A 20,919-nucleotide genomic window follows, 5' to 3' on the forward strand; every position below is an offset into this window, starting at 1 on the left:
CTTTACTCAGTATCTAACCCCGTGCTGTACCTGTCCTGGGAGTGTTTGATGGGGCAGTGTAGAGAGAGACTTACTCTGTTTCTAACCCTGTGCTGTAACTTTCCTGGGAGTGTTTGATGGGGCAGTGTTGAGGGAGATTTACACTGTTTCTAACCCTGTGCTGTATCTGTCCTGGGAGAGTTTTATGGGGACAGTGCAGTTTGATTTTTGCTCTGCATTTAACTCCATGCTTCACCTGTCCTGGGATTGTTGGATGGGGCAGTGTCTAGAGAGCTTCACTCTTCAGCTAACCCTGTGCTGTACCTGTCCTGGAGTGTTTGAAGAGAAAGTGCAGTGTGCATTGTATTCTGTATCTACCCCCATTCTGTACCTGTCCGTGAAGCGTCTTGAAAATCATTAGAGTAGATGAGCCCCCAGGGCCTGAAGAAATACTTTGCAAGGCAAGGGATTAAATTTCTGGGCCTTGACATAAATCGCTGTACCCTCATTAGCTACAGATGAGGTCTCAGAGGAGTTGAGGAGAGCGATTGTCGTTCATTTGTTTAAGTTGAAAGTCAGAAGCTTTTTTCCCAGACTGGAAGAGTCAATTACTAGTGGACATAGACTTAAGGTGCGAGGGACAAAGTTTAGAGGAAATGTCCGACGAATTTTTCTTTACACAGAGGGTAGTGAGTGCCTAGACTTCTCTGCCGGGGTGGTGGTCTAAGCAGGTACGATGGTGATATTTAAGAGGTGTCTTGACAAATACATGAATAGGATGGGAAAAGAGAGATATGAACCTTGGAAGTCCAGAAGGTTTTAGTTTAGACGGGCAGCATGGTCGCTGCAGGCTTAGAAGACCTGTTCCTGTGCTGTACTTTTCATTCTTCTTTGTTCTTTGTTCTCACAACAATACCCACAATACTGATAACAAAAGAGCCAATCATGTATACAAGGAAAACTGTTATACAGTTACCCCAAACAGTCAGTCGGAGCATCAACTCCAACACTGACAGTGATCAATAGCTCCACGGAAAAGGGGAGCATGGACACAAATCTGAGAACAATAGACCGGGACGTGGTAACAATGCATCAGAATCCGAAAACTATAGATTGGAACGTCACAACAATGGGAAGGAGTTTATTCGAGGCTCTTGACTATATTTCCCAAGACTCGATTCGATTAGCATTCAGGATTGAAGTTGAACTTATGCTTATTCAAACGGGATACTATCCGATCGTGGCCATGGTCGGTGTGTCTGGTGAGTCTCACTTTCCAGATATTTATTACATAAACTCTGTTTAACTGCATTACTGTTCTTGTCATTAACTCCGCCCAGTTTTCTGCTGTTGTACCAGCTAAGTCTCTGAATCCAGTTATTACCTCTGTAAAACACTGCAAATTACTTTAACATTTTTATACTTCACTCTCTCCTCTCACTCCCAGTGGAATTGCTGACAAGTCCCTATATGCTACTACTATATTTGTTATCCATTTTTCAAGTATCGCTCTCCTTCTTATTTAAGTCACGGATCATGGACAATGACATCTGTTCCCATCGCAGACTCTGTTCCCTATCCACTGGCTCCCTTCCTGTACCTGAGACTGTCAAGACTAATTACAACTTCTGTTATTCTTTACCCTGAGCTGATTTCTGAGAACATATATATTCTATCGTTAATCATGTCCACTGTCACATGCAGAATATCACCCTCTGGCTAACCCCAGCTGTCAATGTGAATTAAAGATCGACTATCCAATTCTCTGCTGAATATCCTTCCTGTTACAAAGCTGCAGGATCGAAGCTCATCCCAATCTCTGGTGACATTCCCGTTATCCATTGTCGTTGTGCTCACTGACCCCGATCACATGCCGCCCTGGCACAGTCCTTAATTTGCTCTCCACCTGACCCATTCCCCCCCCAAGACTGTGTCCATCTCATTAACCAAATCTGTGTCCAATTCCCGAACTGTTCTTGCTGGTTCCCGTTGAAACAGCGCCTGGAAATATTCCCCGACTCCACAAGCTCCCCTTCCATAACCCTGCATCTGGATTATCCGGCCGCCGACGCCGAAATCCCGTTTTGCTACCGGTGATAGGCCATTGCCTGAGGCCCTCTCCCCGATGCTCCGTCCTGACCGGATGCCCGATGCTGCCGTCCTGCTCGGCCCCAGCTGCACTGGGCCTCGGTTGCCGTTTTACTCTTTTTTTTCTGGCATAAAGCTCCACCGTTCCCTCGCCGGCATCGGGACATAGTCCCAGAATCGGAGAATCCAGCCCCATGTGTCTTCCTGAAACCGTTATTTTTACTGATCCAGCCCCTCTTGAACCTGTGCTGCGGAAATCTCGATCCATAAATGGTACATCCACACTGTTGGTCACTTCCAGAGTGACCTGTCAATCGCCACATGCTGGACAGATATCGTGTCCGGGTGTATCCAGCTTGGGTAGATAATGTGAGCTGACTTCCGAATGTGACATCAATGAGCTATGTCAATCAATCTACCAGTCCCTGCATTTTACCTTCCCTATTCCTGTGAATTACCTCCACCTCTAATTTGTCACATTACATTTTCAGAGATCCCCACAATGTGTTGCCTTTAAGAATGTGTCCGAATCCAGGATTTCAGTGAATGTAAATCCCTCAGGATCTCGCCCTAGTTTTGATATTGCCTCCAGAGAGTCACTTGTGCTGCTGTGATAGAGTTCAGACAACCTGAAATCCTGGGTTCAGTTCCTCGCGTCTCCAGTGTGCAGCGCCATGTTGGACAGAGGATTTCAGCAGCGCTGACGCGTGTCTTTGAAACTTGTCCCGTGCCTGTACACTGGGGATCTGTGTTAGACACTCTCTGCTGAACATATGTTCAGAATGTGGAGATGCCGGCGTTGGACTGGTGTGAGCACACTAAGAAATCTCACAACACCAGGTTAAAGTCCAACTGGTTTGTTTCAAACACTAGCTTTCGGAGCACTGCTCCTTCCTCAGGTGTTTAGCAATAAGATTAACCCGTCTAGTGTTATTCCAAATGATCCAGGGATATAACTTGCAGCTGAAGGGATTTTGACTTAATTCTGTTGTGGTAAGTAAAGGTCCTGTAGAGGTTTCTGGAAGATGCATTGTGAACTGCTGTATACTTTGAGGGAGGACAGAGGACTTGGTGACCCAGGCCTGGGCGAGGAATGGGGACTGTAGTTAGGGAGTATCTGGGGCTGTAACATGACCGGCAAATGGTGCAGAGGCTGCAGAGTGTGGTAGCTCTGGAAAGAGAGTGGTGGTGGGGCGGGTCCTCCTTCGATGTGGTTCAGAAGAACATAGTGGTATTATCGCTTAACTGGTAATCCATTGAAGAAGGACAATATTCTGGACGCACAGGTTCCAATTCCAGCACGGAAGTTGGTGGAATTTGAAATACAGAAGAAACAAAGTCTAGAATTAAAAGTCTAATGATCACCTTGAAATCATTGTCAATAGGGGCTGGTTTAGCATAGGGCTATAGATCTGGCTTTTAAAGCAGACCAAGGCAGGCCAGCAGCACGGTTCAATTCCCGTACCAGCCTCCCCGAACAGGCGCCGGAATGTGACGACTAGGGGCTTTTCACAGTAACTTCATTTGAAGCCGACTTGTGACAATAAGCGATTTTCATTTCATTTCATTTTCAATTGTAGTCAAAATCCATCGGTTCATTAATGTCCTTTAGGGAAGGAAATCTGACTTCCTTACCTTCTATGACCTACAAGTGACTCCAGTGTCACTGCAATGTGGTTGAATCTTAACTGTCCTCTGAAAGGGCCGAGAAAGTTACTGAGTTGTATCAAAGTACATTCAGGTCACAAATAAACAAAAGTGGGTGGATCACCCGGCATCGACCCTGGAACCGGTAATAAGAACGGCAAACACAGTCCTGTGGACCCTGCAAAGGTCTCATTAATAACATCTGGGGGTTGTGTGGAAATTGGGTGAGTGTCTCACAGACAAGTCAAGCATCACAGACATTATTATCGAAGGAGAATAATTGATGAAGCGGCTGAAGATGGATGGGCCGAGGACACTATCCTGAGCTGGCAATGCCACCAGGAAAACAGGGGCCAGGGCGGAACTGGGAGATACGCGAGGACGAGGAAGAGGATGTAAATTCCTGAATTTGTTCAATCTGATAGATTATGTTCTCATTGTTCAACTTCCCTTTCCCTCCATGAATCCCCCAATCTCCTCTGTTACACCGACCTGGGACCACCACTGGGACCGACCTGGGACAGTTGCCACTTGACCACCATCCTGTAATAAAAAACAACGAATACACCTGATAATTTTGATGTTTAACAACAACATGCCCAATGTTACCAACTGAACAACCCTCCGCCATCCTCTACTCCCCTGGTTCCCGTATAGTGGCTTCTTCCGACTTGTCAAGGGCTCCTGCCCAGAGCTTCCCCAGTAACTGCAGCACAGTGGGCGAAGGCTGCTGTCTTTCAATGGGGAAGACGACAGGTGGTTTGCAGGAAATCGACGAGCAGCTCTGGGACTGAAGGGCTCCTATTCAGACTGTGCCACCTTGACATGTGCAGCAGTAGTCTGGGCTGATGTGTATCAGTAGGGATACTGGTGGTGAATGGAGTACAGATATCGTCGCTAAATACTCTGCAAAAGGAGCGAGTGGCCGAATAACTGTTACTGTATAACTGAGTCAACGGACTGAATGAACTCTATATATTATTATTATCAGCTCATCCTATTCCTGTGTGACAGACACGAGAGATTGAACGATCTGCTCCAGTTTCCGTACAACAGACTTGAGTGACTGAGCGGTAACCTCCTCCTATTACGGACTAGCAGATGAGGTACCGAATGGGCTGCGCCTCCCATTCTTGTTTACCAGTCTTTAGGGACTGAAGGGCCTCCCCGGATTCTGTTGTAACAAACACGAAGGGCTGAATCGCCACCTCCTGTCTTTGTGGCGCTAACTTGATATACTGAAGGTTTCCTCCTCCTGTTGAGCTGTAACATTTTCGAGAGACTGAATGGGCTCCTCCTCATCCTTATGTTCTGGCCCAGCTGACTTGAGGGACCAAATCATCTCCTCCTCCTTCTGTTATCCTGTAAATGATTGAACGAGTGAATATCCTCCAACCGCCTGTTCGGGCTCGAGGAATTCAATTGCCGCCTGCTGCTCCTATTGTAGTGCAACAAAGACAAGGGAATGAATGGCCTCCTCCTCCTGTTCCTGTGTAATCGACTTGAGGTACTCCTGCACCTGTTCCGGGTTAAGACACTCGAGGGACTGAATGGCCTCCTCCCATACTGTTGCGGTGTACTAATCTGGAGGTTTATGTGTCTGCGGTTGACAGTGTCAGTGTGACAGTGCCGTGCTCAATCTGGTTGTCACCAGTTGCATCTAGCTCTCGCCAGTGGCTAACAGTCTAACTATTGCAGCATGAGACGTGATTGTCAGTCTCTCCCGTCATTACGGGGCATCCTCATCAATAAGTCCTGTTTAGTAGATCCCCGTGGCGACTTGCCGAAACTGGGCACCTCCCAGACCCAGGCTCAGCTAGAGGGGAGTCGGAGGTCCTCAGACATGTGGAATGCTGGCTCACTGACATGTTGTTTCGACATGGTATCCTCGATCGATATCCCAGCTACAGGTCAATAACTCCCCTGCATTCTGCCGGTCTCGGGAGGTAGTTTTAATGGAGTAAATACTGACAGAAACTCCGGAGTGAATTCCTGTAGGTGGGAATCTGCCATCTATCAGGCAGCTTTCTGACAAGCCCAGCAGCAGAACTGGTACCAGACAGCACTGATTTCACCCTTTGTTGTGAACAATACTAGCAATGGCCAGGGAGAGATCCTGATGCTTGGACAACTCAGGTTCTCCAGACTATTTACCCAGGCCTGTACCCTGGAGAGGACACTCCAGCTTTGTGGTTCCCGATGGCACAACACAGGAGGAAGCAGTTATCGGTTATAAACTCGCACTGGATTGGCACAGAGCCTGAGCACCAGGGGTTGCTGTCGGCACTGGGATAAAGCATCAAGTTTCAGTGAACAGCGACCTTCCATCGCCCCCTGTCCGTTAGCTGCTGTCTCACGCGGCCTACTGGTTTCAATGGATCAGTGATGCTCAGGGAGCCCTCACTTAACAGGCAGGTTGTTAATCTGTGCACCAGGCGAGACAAACTCCACAAAAAAAACCAGCAGTCTTTCACACCACAAGCTGGAACAAAATGACCCAGTGTCCTGCTCTGACCAATGACCTTCCGCAGTTTGGTGATGTACACAAGACAGCTCTGATCGATAATGAATTTACACGGCTCATTTCTGAACTGTAAGAAACTGGACCCGCTTAACGTGGATCCTGTAAAGAGAAACATGACACATTATTGTGACAAGGGAAAACCCAATAGGCAACCAAGGAGACTGCAGACGGGTTCACAGTAAATATATCAATTCAATCGTGATCAGAAAGGTGTTTTAATCTTCACTTGTCAATAAGCGACAGTCCAATTTACCTAATTTAACTACGACCCGTCAGTCACACCCTGATTTCAAGGATCAGTTCTGAGAGACACTTATTCTTGCTGTCAGCAGAATTCCCAGGTCCGAGGGAGTGGATCGTCTCGCGGTCTTCACCCCTAGTGTGGAATCGCCGACGCAGCTTGTTGAACGGAACTGGACAGAGATTGCTGGAGCTCTGTTATTCTCAAGAAATTAGCAAATCTTCTCCGGAGCATTCAACACGTCATCAATGAAGACGAACATCTTGCTAAGGCCATCCCCACACCCACACTTCTTGCCTTCAAACAATCGCGCAAACTTTGCAGCAAACTACCCAGCCTTCAAGAGAACAGTGACCGCGACACCACAAAGTTCAGCCATGGCAACCTGTGCAAGACGTGCCAGATCATAGACAAGGGCACCACCAATACACATGAGAATACCACCCACCGGATATGCGGTACATCCTCAGGTGACTCGGCCAACGTTGTCTACCTCATACGCTGGAGGAAAGGATGCCCCGAAGCGTGGTACATTGGCGAGCCGATGCAGACGCTGCGACACCAGATGAACGGACATTGAGCGACAATCGCCAGGCAGGAATGTTCCCTTCCAGTCGGGGAACATTTCAGCAGTCAAGGACATTCAGCATGTGATCTTCGGGTATACGTCAGTATTCACACAAAAAAGGACAATGTTGTCGAGGAGAATACTGAGATTCAGGCTATGAGACTAGAAGGGCTTAAGGTTCATAAGGAAGAGGTGTTAGAAATTCTGGAAAGTGTGAAAATAGTTAAGTCTCCTGGGCCGGATGGGATTTAACCTAGGATTCTCTGGGAAGCTAGGGAGGAGATTGATGAGCCGTTGGCTTTGATCATTAAGTCATCTTTGTCTACAGGAATAGTGCCAGAAGACTGGAGGATAGCAAATGTTGTCCCCTTGTTCAAGAATAATTCACAAACGCTTTCCACGCGGGCTGCTCTCGGGGTTTATGTACCAGAGGAACGCGCCTGCAGGAACAATCGCTCCTCATGAAACGCCGGTACAATTCAGACAAAAGCTCCGGGATGGAGATTGTGGCGCCCGTCGTCGGTAGTTGGGGCAAAGAGGGAGCTCTCTATGCCACGCACAGACCCTGAGGTCAGGGAGCCGCCACCCCCCTCAGCAGTCATGAAAACAAACACCTCGGTTGTAACATTGCATCGGTGTAAGGACATTATTATAAAACTTTTGTCTCTTTTGTGTTTCCTTTTTTTATCTCCGTTCTTCTGTCTGCTTTAATCTAAAATCATTTTGTTAGCTGCTGCAACATTCCTGCGCCCTTTGCGATATCTGTTTACATTACAGTCTTTGGACCTTTGAATACCCCGATCCTGATGGACTAATCCGGAGCGGCCCTTTTGATTCTGTGGCGGAACATGTGTTGTCAAATCGATAGACTTGTCAGTCAGCCAATCGGGATTTGTGGCAGTTTCAGCCATCTCCTATTGTTTCCTGTGATTGGTGGAGCCAGACCGAAACTTCCGGAGAGGAAGCGCGTCTTCTGAAAAGTTCAATGTTGTTTTCAATACGATGAAGGAAGCCAGCAAGCACTGTTGCTTCACAGCGCCAGGGTCCCGGGTTCAATTCCCATCTTGGGACGCTGTCTGTGCGGAGTCTGCACGTTATCCCCGTTTCTGCATCGGTATCCTAGGGCTGCTCCGGTTTACTCCCATGAGTCCTGAAGACGTGCTGTTATGTAATTTGGACATTCTGAATTCTCCCTCAGTCTACCTGTACAGGCGCAGGAGTATGGAGACGAGGGAATTTTCACAGTAACTTCATTGCAGTTAATGTGAACCGACTCCAGACAATAATAAAGCTAGTAACGACCTTGAAGACTCTCTCTTTCTCTTTCTTTGGCAGACGATCAAAAAGGCAATCCAGCTGAATATGTGTAAGCGCTCTTATTTAAAGGACAACGATCACTGAGGGTGCTGCAGAATTCCCGGGGAGACGGGAGGTCCGGCTGGTGGCAGAAAAGCGGAATTACACGTATCCGAAACCCCCGTGTACAGCACTATCTGGTGATGGCTGATTGAATTGCACTCACCTGAACATCCTGTATATCGCTCCATCTGGCGAGCAAACACGGATGTGCGCCGACCTGAAAATTCTTGCGCAAATCAATTCCTCGAGGTCGCAACCACTGCATTGGAGCCTCACCTCAAGAATTTCCCTTTGACCCCCGTTGTATTTGTCGTCCAACACTTACCCTGTGTCTGTCTTGAGTGTTTCCGGGCGCAGATTGGGAACCGTTCTGGGGTTAGGTAGACTGGTAGACCATTTCCCTGTTATTTCTGTTTTTATATTTTCATAATGTCTTCTCATTAATGCTAAAAAGGTCCCAGATGTTTTATTTATAAATCCAACGCCTGTAGCTTTTTGGTGCAGTGTTGGTTAACGATCATCGGGAAAAACGCAAATGTTTGCTTCATTCAGTTACGGTGGGAACCAGGATGTGTGGGGCTGGAATTGGGTGTCCTGCCATAAATCCAAGACTCGGCCGGGATTGGAAATGTTTGGCGGCGAATTTGCAATACAGTGTAAGCTATAATAGAGACGTCAGGGTTGTAGCAATATAACAAGGTGGCTATGGAAGCTGCGAAGAAGTTCCTCCAGGTAGACGACATATCTCTGTTTTCTTTGGGGGAGCTTCGCAAAGACCAGCTCTTCGAATTAACAAGGGAATTAAAACTGGTTTTACCAGCTAAAGCCAAAAAGGCGGATGCGCTTGATGCGATTAAAATTTGACGCGGGTGCCCAGAGCGCAGGGAAGCCGACACGATTGTGCAGAATCAGAGACTTTGTCCGGTGGGAGAGGATCAGGAGAGAACACGGTTACAGTTTGAGCATGAAATGGAGTTAAAACAAATGGAAATTAACATATCCAAATGGAGATGAAGCAGAACGCAATGGAAATGGAAACGTAGAGAGCAGAAAGAGAAAATGAGTAAAGACAAAGAGAAAGGGAGCGATAGGACGGATAAAGGGTGTGCGAGTTCCAGCTTGGCACACTGAAAAAGAGTGGAAAGCTGCTACAAGGTGATGTAGATCCACGTCCTCGAACAGAACTTTTATGGAGGTTTATGTCGGCTCTCCCAATTTTAGAAGAGAAAATGATAGAAACATTCTTTAGAGGTTTCGAGAAACCAGCCTCAGAAAGGGAGTGGCCACAAAGAGAAGTAGACATTAACCCTGCAGAGTAATTTGACAGTGAGTTTATGCAGACTTGTCCGATCAGGACTCGCGGGATTATGACTCGGAAAAAGGCTATTCCAGATGCATAAGAATTGGTTCCCGGAGAAGATTGGGAAAATACCGGAATTTGAAAAGACTGCAGAGATAAACTTTGCAGAGTTAGAAAGGGTTAAGCAGAATACTTTTAAAGAGGTGGGTACCAGAAGTAGGAATTGCAACTACCTGTGACCTCTGAGAGATCTAATTCTCTTCGACGAGTTTAAGAATGCCGTACCTTCAATGATACGAACTCATGTAGATGACGAGAGAGTACAAAGACAAGAAACAGTTATAGCAGATGATTACGAGCGAATCCAGAAATTGAATCATTTCTTCCTTCACCCCCATAAATTAAAAATAGTTACGAAGAGGTAGAGTGAGAGGCCGACAGGTATCCAAGGTAAAGAATGCATAGCTGGGAGGGCGACGAGTTCTCTGAATCAGACCAGAAAAGGGGTGGAAGTGAGATTGGCAAGCCTCGATGTTACCGTTTGAATAATGTGGGGCTTGTTCGAACAGCCTGTTCGAAGTTGCAAGGAAGGCCCATGGGAGTTGTGGGGTTCTGAGAAGGATCAAAAGTAATGAATGCTTTGCTGCAGACGGTAGCGCTGACTGGATTAGGGGAACTAAGGTAAACGTCGCAGTACAAGCAGGTGTAGACAATGAAGTAGATGAGATATATGTCAGTTTCGTGTCTCAGGGAAAAGTCACTCCAATTTCAGTATCGCGTTTAAGAGACACATGGGCTACTGAAACTCTTGTGCTGTAGAAAAATCGAGTCCTTCCTCCAGAAACCTCAGTAGAAGCTGAGGTATTTGCGATTGGGATGGGTGGAAGCTGTATCGCAGTTGCATTGTAGAAAGTGCAGTTTGTGTGTGACATGGTGGCAGGTCCAGAACTTCCGGCACGGCAGGACAGTGGTTCGCACTGTTGCTTCACAATTCCAGGGTCCGAGGCTCGACTCCCTGCCTGGGTCAGTGTCTCTAAGGAGTCTGTACGTTCTCCCCGTGTCTGCGTGGGTTTGCTCCAGGTGCTCCGGTTTCCATGCACAGCCCAAATGTGTGCAGGAAAAGTGGATTAGTCATGCTACATTTACCTTAATGCCCAAAGAGTTTAAGTCGGATTGCTGGGTTGCAGGGATAGGGTGGAGGCTTGGGATTGCCGGGGTGCTCTTTCCAAGGGCCGGTTCAGACTGGATGGTCCGACTGGCTTCTTCTTCACTGTAAATTGTATGATGCTATCAATCCTGGAATGGTTAGGGAATTCCCAGAGAATTGAATAGCCATCGTGTTGGGAGCAATTTAGCAGGCGTGAAGATTGTATCTTCAACTTTGATCACGGAGTGTCTGAGGAAGGTACTGAAGTGTGCACCTGAAAATGCGGATTAAAGGACATGCAGGAGCCAGGTAACCCCATTAGGCACTAGAAGATTTCTATAAAGTGGTGTTCATAGATTTTGGGCATGTATGAAGTTACCATGGTAATGAGATAGATGCAGAGCACTTTCAGAGCAAAGGAGACAGTAAGGATAAGGACTGTTGGTGAGGATGAGTCACGCGAAAGATTTGACTTCGACCTATGTGCTGTTACGAACAAAGAACAAAGAAAAATTACAGCACAGGAACGGGCCCTTCGGCCCTCCAAGTCAGCGCTGACCCAGATCCTCTATCTAAAACTGTCGCCTACTTTCTCAGGATCTGTATCCCTCTGCTCCCTACCCATTCATGTATCTGTCTAAATACATCTTAAATGATGCTATCGTGCCCGCCTCTACCTCCTCCTCCCGCAATGCATTCCCGGTACCCACCACCCTCTGCGTAAAGAACTTTCCACGCATATCTCCCTTAAACTTTTCCCCTCTCACCTTGAATTCGTGACACCTAGTAATTGAGTCACCCACTCTGGGAAAACGCTTCTTGCTATCCACCCTGTCTATACATGTCATGATTTTGTAGACCTCAATGATGTCCCCCCTCAACCTCCGTCTTTCTAATGAAAATAATCCTCATCTACTCAACCTCTCTTCATACTAGCGCCCTCCATACCGGGCAACATCCTGGTCAACCTCCTCTGCACCTTCTCCAAAGCATCCACATCCTTTTGGTAATGTGGCGACCAGAACTGCACGCAGTATTCCAAATGTGGCCGAACCAAAGTCTTATATACCTGTAACATGACATGCCAACTCTTGTACTCAATATCCCTTCCGATGAAGGAAAGCATGCTGTATGCCTTCTTGGTCACTCTATCGACCTGCGCAGCCACCGTCAGGGTACAATGGACCCGATATCCAGATCTTTCTGTACATCAATTTTCCCCAGGGCTTTTTCATTTACCGTATAGTTCGCTCTTGAATTGGATTACCCAAAATTCAACACCTCGCATTTGCCCGGATTGAACTCCATCTGCCATTTCTCCGCCCAACTCTCCAATCTATCTAAAATCTGCTGTGTTCTCTGACAGCCCCTTCACTATCTGCTACTCCAACAATCCGAGTGTCACTTGCAAACTTGCTAATCAGACCACCTATACCTTCCTCCAGATCATTTATGTATATCACAATCAACAGTGGTCCCAGCACGTATCCCTGTGGAATCACTGGTCACAGTTTTCCATTTTGAGCAATTCCCTTCGACTACTACTCTCTGTTCTTTATCCATCTACCTAGTACACCCTGGACCCCATAAGACTTCACTTGCTCCATCAGCCTACCATGGGGAACCTTATCAAATGGCTTACTGAAGCCCATGTATATCACATCTTCAGCCCTTCCCTCATCAATCAACTTTGTCACGTCCTCAAATAATTATATTAAGTTGGTAAAACATGACCTTCCCTTCACAAAACCATTGCCTAATAATCCCATTTTCTTCCAAATGGGAATAGATCCTCTCCCTCAGTATATTCTCCAGCAGCTTCCCTACCACTGATGTCACGCTCAGCGGTCTATAATTATCTGAATTATCCCTGCTACCCTTCTTAAAACAGGGGACAACATTATCAATTCTCCAGTCCTCCGGTACCTCACCCGTGTTCAAGGATGCTGTTAAGGCCCGAGCTATTTCCTCTATCAAACTCTGAGAAAGATCCCATCCGGACCTGGGGACTTGTCCACCTTAATGCCTTTTAGAATGCACAACACATCCTCCCTACTTATGCCGACCTGACCTCGAGTAATCAAACATCTATCCCTAACCTCAACATCCGTCATTTCCCTCTCCTCGGTGAATACCGATGCAAAGTACTCTCTAAGAATCTGACCCATTTTCTCGGATCCACTCATAACTTTCATCCTTTGTCCTTGAGTGGGCCAACCCTTTCTCCATTTACCCTCTTGCACCTTATATGTGAATAAAAGGCTTTGGAATTTTCTTTAAGCTTGTTTGCTAAAGATATTTCATGACCCCTTTTAGCCCTCTTGATTCCTCGTTTCAGATTGGTCCTACATTCCCGATATTCTTCCAAAGTTTCGTCTGTCTTCAGTCTCCTAGTCCTTATGTATGTTTCCTTTTTCCTCTTAGCTAGTCTCACAATTTCACCTGTCACCCATGGTTCCTTAATCTTGCCATTTCTATCCTTCATTTTCACAGGGACATGTCTGTCCTGCACTCCAATCAATCTCTCTTTAAAATCCTCCCGTATATCAAATGTGGGTTTACCTTCAAACAGCTGCTCCCAATCCACATTCCCCAACTCCTGCCGAATTTTGTTATAGTTGGCTTTCCCCCAATTTAGCACTCTTCCTTTACGACCACTCTCGTCTTTGTCCATGAGTTTTCTAAATCTTCCGAATTCTGATCACTATTCCCAAAGTAATCCCCGACTGAAACTTCAACCACCTGGCCGGGCTCATTCTCCAACACCAGGTCCAGTATGGCCACTTCCCGAGTTGGACTATTTACATACTGCTCTAGAAAACCCTCCTGGATGTTCTTTACAAATTTTGCTCCATCTAGACCTCTGACACTAAGTGTATCCCAGTCAATGTGGGAAAATTAAAATCTCCTATCACCACCACCCAGTTGCTCCTACATCTTTCCATAATCTGTTTACATATTTGTACCACTATCTCACGCTCCCTACTGGGAGGTCTGTAGTACAGCCCCAACTGCACCCTTCCTATTTCTGAGCTCTGCCCATATCGCCTCACTGCTCGAGTCCTCCATAGTGCCCTCCTTCCGCACAGCTGTGATATCCTCTCTGACCATTAATGCAACTCCTCCACCCCTTTTACCTCCCTCTCTATCCCGCCTGAAGTATCAATATCCTGGGATATTTAGTTACCAATCATGCCTTCTCTCAACCAAGTCTCAGTAATAGCAATAACATCATACTCCCAGGTACTAATCCAAGCCCTAGGTTCATCTGCCTTACCAATACACTTCTTGCATTAAAACAAATGCACTTCAGACCACCAGTCCCTTCGCGTTCATCATCTGCTCCCTGCCGACAATTCCCCTTAGCCACTCTGACTTCATGATCTATTTCCTTACAGGTTTTAGTTGCGACCTGGGGTACCTTACTGTCCACTAACCTCCTCATTTAGAACAGAGAACAGAGACCATAGAAAAATACAGCACAGAACACGCCCTTCGGACCACGATGGTGTGCCGAACCTTTGAATATAGATTAATCATCGATTATCATAGAATTGACAATGCAGAAGGAGAGCATTCGGCCCATCGAGTCTGTGCCGGCTCTTGGAAAGAGCACCCTACCCAAGGTCAACACCTCCACCCTATCCCCATAACCCAGTAACCCCACCCAACACTAAGGGCAATTTTGAACACTAAGGGCAATTTATCATGGCCAATCCACCCAACCTGCACAGACCTGGACCGCGGGAGGAAACCAGAGCACCCGGACGAAACCCACGCACACACGGGGAGGATGTGCCGACTCCGCACAGACAGCGACCCAAGCCGGAATCGAAATGGGACCCCGGAGCCGTGAAGCAATTGTGCTATCTACAATGCGACTGTGCTGCCCTTAAGAACAAATTAATCTACACTATATCATTCTACCGTAATCCATGTACCTATCCAATAGCTGCTTGAAGGTCCCTAATGTTTCCGACTCCACTACCTTCACAGACAGTGTATTCCATGCCCCCACTACTCTCTGGGCAAATAACCTACATCTGACATCCACCCTATATCTTCTACTATTCACCTTAAATTTATGTCCCCTTGCAATGGTTTGCTCCACCCGGGGAAAAAGTATATGACTGTCTACTCTATCTATTCCCCTGATCATCTGATAAACCTCGATCAAGTCACCGCTCATCCTTCTCCGTTCTGATGAGAAAACACACTCAACCTTACCTCGTAAGACCTAATCTCCATTCCAGGCAACATCCTGGTAAATCTCCTTTGCACCTTTTCCAAAGCTTCCACATCCTTCCTAAACTGAGGCGACCAGAACTGTACACAGTTCTTAGGGGGCATGTCCTAGGGGGCATAGGTTTAAGGTGAGAGGGGCAAGGTTTTGAGTAGATGTACGAGGCAAGTTTTTTACGCAGAGGGTAGTGGGTGCCTGGAACTCGCTACCGGAGGAGGTAGTGGAAGCAGGGACGATAGGGACATTTAAGGGGCATCTTGACAAATATATGAATAGGATGGGAATAGAAGGATACGGACCCAGGAAGTGTAGAAGATTGTAGTTTAGTCGGGCAGTATGGTCGGCACGGGCTTGGAGGGCCGAAGGGCCTGTTCCTGTGCTGTACATTTCTTTGTTCTTTGTTCTTCAAATGAGGCCTTAGCGAGGATTTGTACAGCCGCATCATCACCTCACGGCTCTTAAATTCAATCCCTCTAATCATGAACGCTAGCACACCATAGGCCTTCTTCACAGCTCTATTCACTTGAGTGGCAGCTTTCAAACATGTATGAACACAGACCCCAGGATCTCTCTGCTCCTCCACATTGCCAAGAACCCTACCGTTAACCCTGTATTCCAAATTCATATTTGTCCTTCCAAAATGGACAACCTCACACTTTTCAGAGTTAAACTCCAGCTGCCACTTCTCGGCCCAGCTCTGGATCATATCTATGTTTCTTTGCAGCCGATAACATCCCTCCTCACTATCCACAACTCCACCAATCTTCGTATCATCTGCAAATTTTCTGACCCACTCTACAACTCCCTCATCCAAGCCATTAATGAAAATCACAAACAGCAGAAGGCCCAGAACTGATCCCTGGGATACACCACTGGTAACTGGGATCCAGGCTGAATATTTGCCATCCACCACCACTCTCTGACTTCTATTGGTTAGCCAGTTCCTTATCCAACTGGCCAAATTTCCCACAATCTCATGCCCCCTCACTTTCAGCATTAGCCCACCATGGGGAACCTTATCAAATGCCTTACTAAAATCCATGTACATTACATCCACTGCTTTACCGTCATCCACGTGCTTGGTCACCTACCCAAAGAATTCAATAAGACTTGTAAGGCAAGACCTACCCCTCACAAATCCGTGCTGACTATCCCTAATCAAGCAGTGTATTTCCAGATGCTCAGAAATCCGATCCCTCAGTACCATTTCCATGACTCTGCCTACCACCGAAGTAAGACTAACTGGCCTGTAATTCCCAGGGTTATCCCTATTCCCTTTTTTGAACAGGGGCACGACATTCGCCAATCGCCAATCCCCTGTACCACCCATGCTGACAGTGAGGACGAAAAGATCATTGTCAAAGGCTCTGCAATTTCATCTCTTGCTTCCCACAGAATCCTTGGATATATCCCGTCATGCCGGGGGACTTGTCTATCCTCAAGTTTTTCAAAATGCCCAACACATCTTCCTTCCTTACAAGTATTTCCTCGAGCTTACCAGTCTGTTTCACGCTGTCCTCTTCAACAATATGGCCACTCTCATTTGTAAATACTGCAGAAGAGTACTCGTTCAAGACCTCTCCTATCTCTTCAGACACAATACACAATCGCCCGCTACTGTCCTTGATCGGACCTACCCTTGCTCTAGTCATTGTCATATTTCTCACATTTGTGTAAAAGGCCACGAGGTTTTCCTTGATCCTACACGCCAAAGATTATGCATGTCTCCTAATCCCTTTCTTCAGTTCCCTCCTGGCTATCTTGCACCCCTCAAGCGGCCTGTGTGGACCTTGTTTCCTCAGCCTTACATAAGTCTCCTTCTTCCTCTGAACAAGAAATTCAACCTCTCTTGTCAACCATGGTTCCCTCACTCGACCATCTCTTCCCTGCCTGACAGGGACATACATATCAAGGACACGTAGTACCTGTTCCTTAAACAATTTCCACATTTCACTTGTGTCTTCCCTGTCAGCCTATGTTCCCAACTTATGCACTTCAATTCTTGTCTGACAAAATCGTATTTACCCTTCCCCCAGTTGTAAACCTTGCCCTGTTGCACGCACCTATCCCTCCCCATTACTACAGTGAAAGTTACAAAATAGTGGTCACTATCTCCAAAATGCTCCCCCACAAATCTATCACTTGCCCTGGATCATTCCCAAGTACCAAATCTAATATGGCCTCCCCTCTGGTCGGACAATCTACAGACTGTGTTAGAAAAGCTTCCTGGACACACTGCACAAACACCACCCCAGCCAAACTATTTTATCTAAAGAGTTTCCACTCAATGTTTGGGAAGTTGAAGTTACCCATGACTACGACCCTGTGACTTCTGCACCTTTCCAAAATCTGTTTCCCAATCTGTTCCTCCAAATCTATGCTACTATTGGGTGGCCTATATAAAACTCCCAACAAGGTCACTGCTCATTTCCTATTTCTGACTTCAACCCATACTACCTCATTTGGTTCCCAGCCCCCTGACACATGAGTTTAAACCCTCCCCAAAAGCACCCTCAAGGACATTGGTTCCAGTGCGGCCCAGGTGCAGACCGTCCAATTTGTAGTAGTCCCACCTCCCCCAGAACCAGTCCCAATGTCCAAAAAATCTGAAGCCCTGCCTCCTGCACCATCTCTCAAGCCACGCATTCATCCTGCCTATTCTTTCATTTCTACTCTGACTACCACGTGGCACTGATAGCAATTCTGACATCACTACCTCTGAGGCCCGACTTTTTAACTTGGCTCCTAACTCCCTAAATTCTGCTTGTAGGACGTCATCCCGTTTTTTACCTATATCATTGGTGCCTATATGCACCACGACAACTGGCTGCTGACCGTCCCCCTTCAGAATGTTCTGCAGCCGATCTGAGACATCCCTGATCCGTGCAACTAGGAGGCAACATACCATTCGGGAGTCTCGTTTTCGACCACAGAACCGCCCATCTACTCCCCTGACAATTGGATCCCTATGACTATAGCCCTTCCACCCTGTACAGCAGAGCCAGCCACGGTGCCATGAACCTGGCCACTGCTGCCTTCCCCTGGTGAGCCATCTCCCACAACAGTATCCAAAACGGAATACCTGTTTTGGAGGGAGATGACCGCAGAGGACACCTGCACACAACCCTGCTGCTGTCCCCGGACAGCCGTTTAGAGTCTGGGAAGTCGCCAGCCTATCGGAAGACAGACCCTTGCTGGCAGGCCCGATGGTTTCTGAACTGCGAGCTATTCGCATTGAAAGTGACATTTCAACCCCGGAATGCAAGAGATTCCCGTCAGAATAATTATTGCAATCGTTGATTGTAAAAACAGTATCTATATTTTGTGCAAGTGACACTGGGTTTGCGAATAATTAGCGTCCATTTAAAAGTCGAAGTGTACTTTCTGTGGGCAGCACGGTATCACAGGTGGGTAGCACTGTTGCTTCACAGCTTCAGGTCCCCAGGTTCGATTCCTGGCTTGGATCACTGATTGTGCGCAGTCTGCGCATTCTCCCCGTGTCTTCGTGGTGTTCTTTCTGGTGCTCCGGTTTCCTCCCACAAGTCCTGCAAGCTGTGCTATTAGGTAATTTGGACATTCTGAATTCTTCCTCTGTGTACCCGAAGAGACGCCGGAATGTGGCGATTGGGGACTTTTCACAGTAACTTCATTGCAGTGTTAATGTAAGCCTATATGTGACACTAATATATATTCTTGTGCATATGTAGATGTGAGAGTTTGTGCATGAGTGTGTTCGCGAGTGATTGCTTTTGCGTCCGAGTGACTGTGTATGAGTGTGAGGTGCGTATGTGTGGTGTGTGAGTGGGTGGAGGGACGCTCTGTGGTTCTGAGCTTGTGCGTGAGAGAATGTATGAGTGCGTTTCTGGGTTGAGCATATGTCTTTTGGTGTGTGATTTTGTGTTTCTGATGTGTTTTTGAGTGCGTCTGTGTTTGAGAGTGTGTTTGTGAGAGTGTGTGTGTGTGAGTGCGAGTGTGTGCGTGGGTGTGTATGTGAATATGTATGCGTATGTGTTTGTGTGTGTGTGTGCGGGATTTTGTCCGTGAGTGCTTGTGAGTGTTTGTAAGTGCCTGGGTATGTTTGAGTGTGGAGTGTGTATATGTTTGCATGTGTGTGTGAGTGTGTGTGTGGCTGTATGCGTGCCAGTGTGTGTAGTTAAGTATATGGGTGTGTGTGGTTGCGTGTGTTGCTTTGTGTGTCGGTTTGAGCTTGGGTGAGAGTGCGGCTGTCTAGCTTTGTGTTTGCGTGCGTATTTTTTTGCGTGGGTGAGTCTGTGTGTGTCTGTGAGTATGTGGGTGTGTTGCGTGTCTCTATGTTTGCATGTGTGGAGTTGTGAGTTTGCTTGTGTGTGGGTGTTGGTGTGGGTGTGTGTGAGTGTTTGGCTGAGATTGTTTCTGTGCGTCTTTGTGTGTCAGTTTGGGAGTCGTTGTGTTGGTATGCGCTAATGGGTGACTGTGCGCGTGTGTGCATGTGTGCGGGTGTGTGCGTGTGGATGTGTGCACGCGTTAGTGTCTCTGCGTGTCCGTGGGTGTGGTTGTGCCTGTATATGGTAGTGTGCAAGTGTGTATGGATGCCAGTGCGTGTCTGTGTGTGTGTACCTGTGTGTTTCAGGGGTTGGCGTGTTTGTGATCATGGGAGCATGTGTGTGCCTGGTTGATCGTGTGCGCGCGATAGTGTTTATGTGTGTTGCAGTGTGTGTACAACTGAGCATGCGTGTGTGTGAATTATGCTGATATATGTGTGGGTTTGTGTGGATGATTGTTTGGGTGTGTGGGGGTGCGTAGGAACATGTTAGTGTGTGTGAGTTGCGTGTGTGCTTCAGTGCGTGTGCAGGTGTGTGTGCACGTAGGGATGCCTGTGTGAGTTTGTGAGGGTATGTGTCTGTGTGAGGATGAGTGTGTATCAATCATCCAACCTAGGTCTAATTGATCCATTGCTGTTCATTTCCCAAAATTATTTGTACTCGGATTGGTTGCTCCGCAATTGCACATAGCTAATATTGCCCGTCTATTCAAAAAGTGAGTTGGAGAGAAAACAGGGAAGTATAGGCCAATGAGCTATTGTTTATTTACAACACTTCGCGTCCCTAGAACATGGCCGACTACAAAGCTTACACACTCAGCAGCAAGTATACTCATCTCACAACGTTGTAATCCCATTATTTTGATCATTGACCTTCAATGCGTGCCTGTGTTGTGTGTGTGTTTGCGCAGTTAAAGGGTGGGACGGTGAAGGGTGCAGATGAGCAATTAGATTAATAGGTTATTATTCTGTTATCAGGAATATATTTTGATCTCTCCTCTTATTGGAAACAAAGTTGTTTTTTGGTTAACTTACAAATCGGGTGCCTAGAAGTCACTGAAGCCATAGAAGGCCAAAATCTCAAAAACGTTATGAGAATTATTAGTTAATTCATGTTTTCGTAGTACGGGACTTGCTTCTCATTATTCTCACGCATTCCTAAAGTTGCTGCTGTTTTTTGTTTTATTTTTCTTAATGTCTGAAAGGAAATTATTCCATTTCAGAAATGTGGCTTTTTTAAAACATTGAATTAATTTTTGTGTCAGTAGATTTATTTATTTTTCGATCTTTCCCAGGCTTCATTCCCATTGTAGCTGCTGCTGTTCCTCGTTATGCTCCTTCCTTCCGCCAGTCGCCGCTAGAGTTCTTCCTGCGGCGGCTGCTACTCCTCACGGTGTCACCATTTGGCCCCCCAAAACCTGTCCCCGCCCCTGCTCTTCAGCGGGATACGCAGGCCACAGGGTCAAAGGTTGCGAAGCAGCCCGACCACCATGATTCAGTGACGTCACCGACAGCCTGTCCCC

The sequence above is a fragment of the Scyliorhinus torazame genome, chromosome 23 (genome assembly GCF_047496885.1).
Source record: "Scyliorhinus torazame isolate Kashiwa2021f chromosome 23, sScyTor2.1, whole genome shotgun sequence".
NCBI classification, from domain to species: Eukaryota; Metazoa; Chordata; class Chondrichthyes; order Carcharhiniformes; family Scyliorhinidae; genus Scyliorhinus; species Scyliorhinus torazame.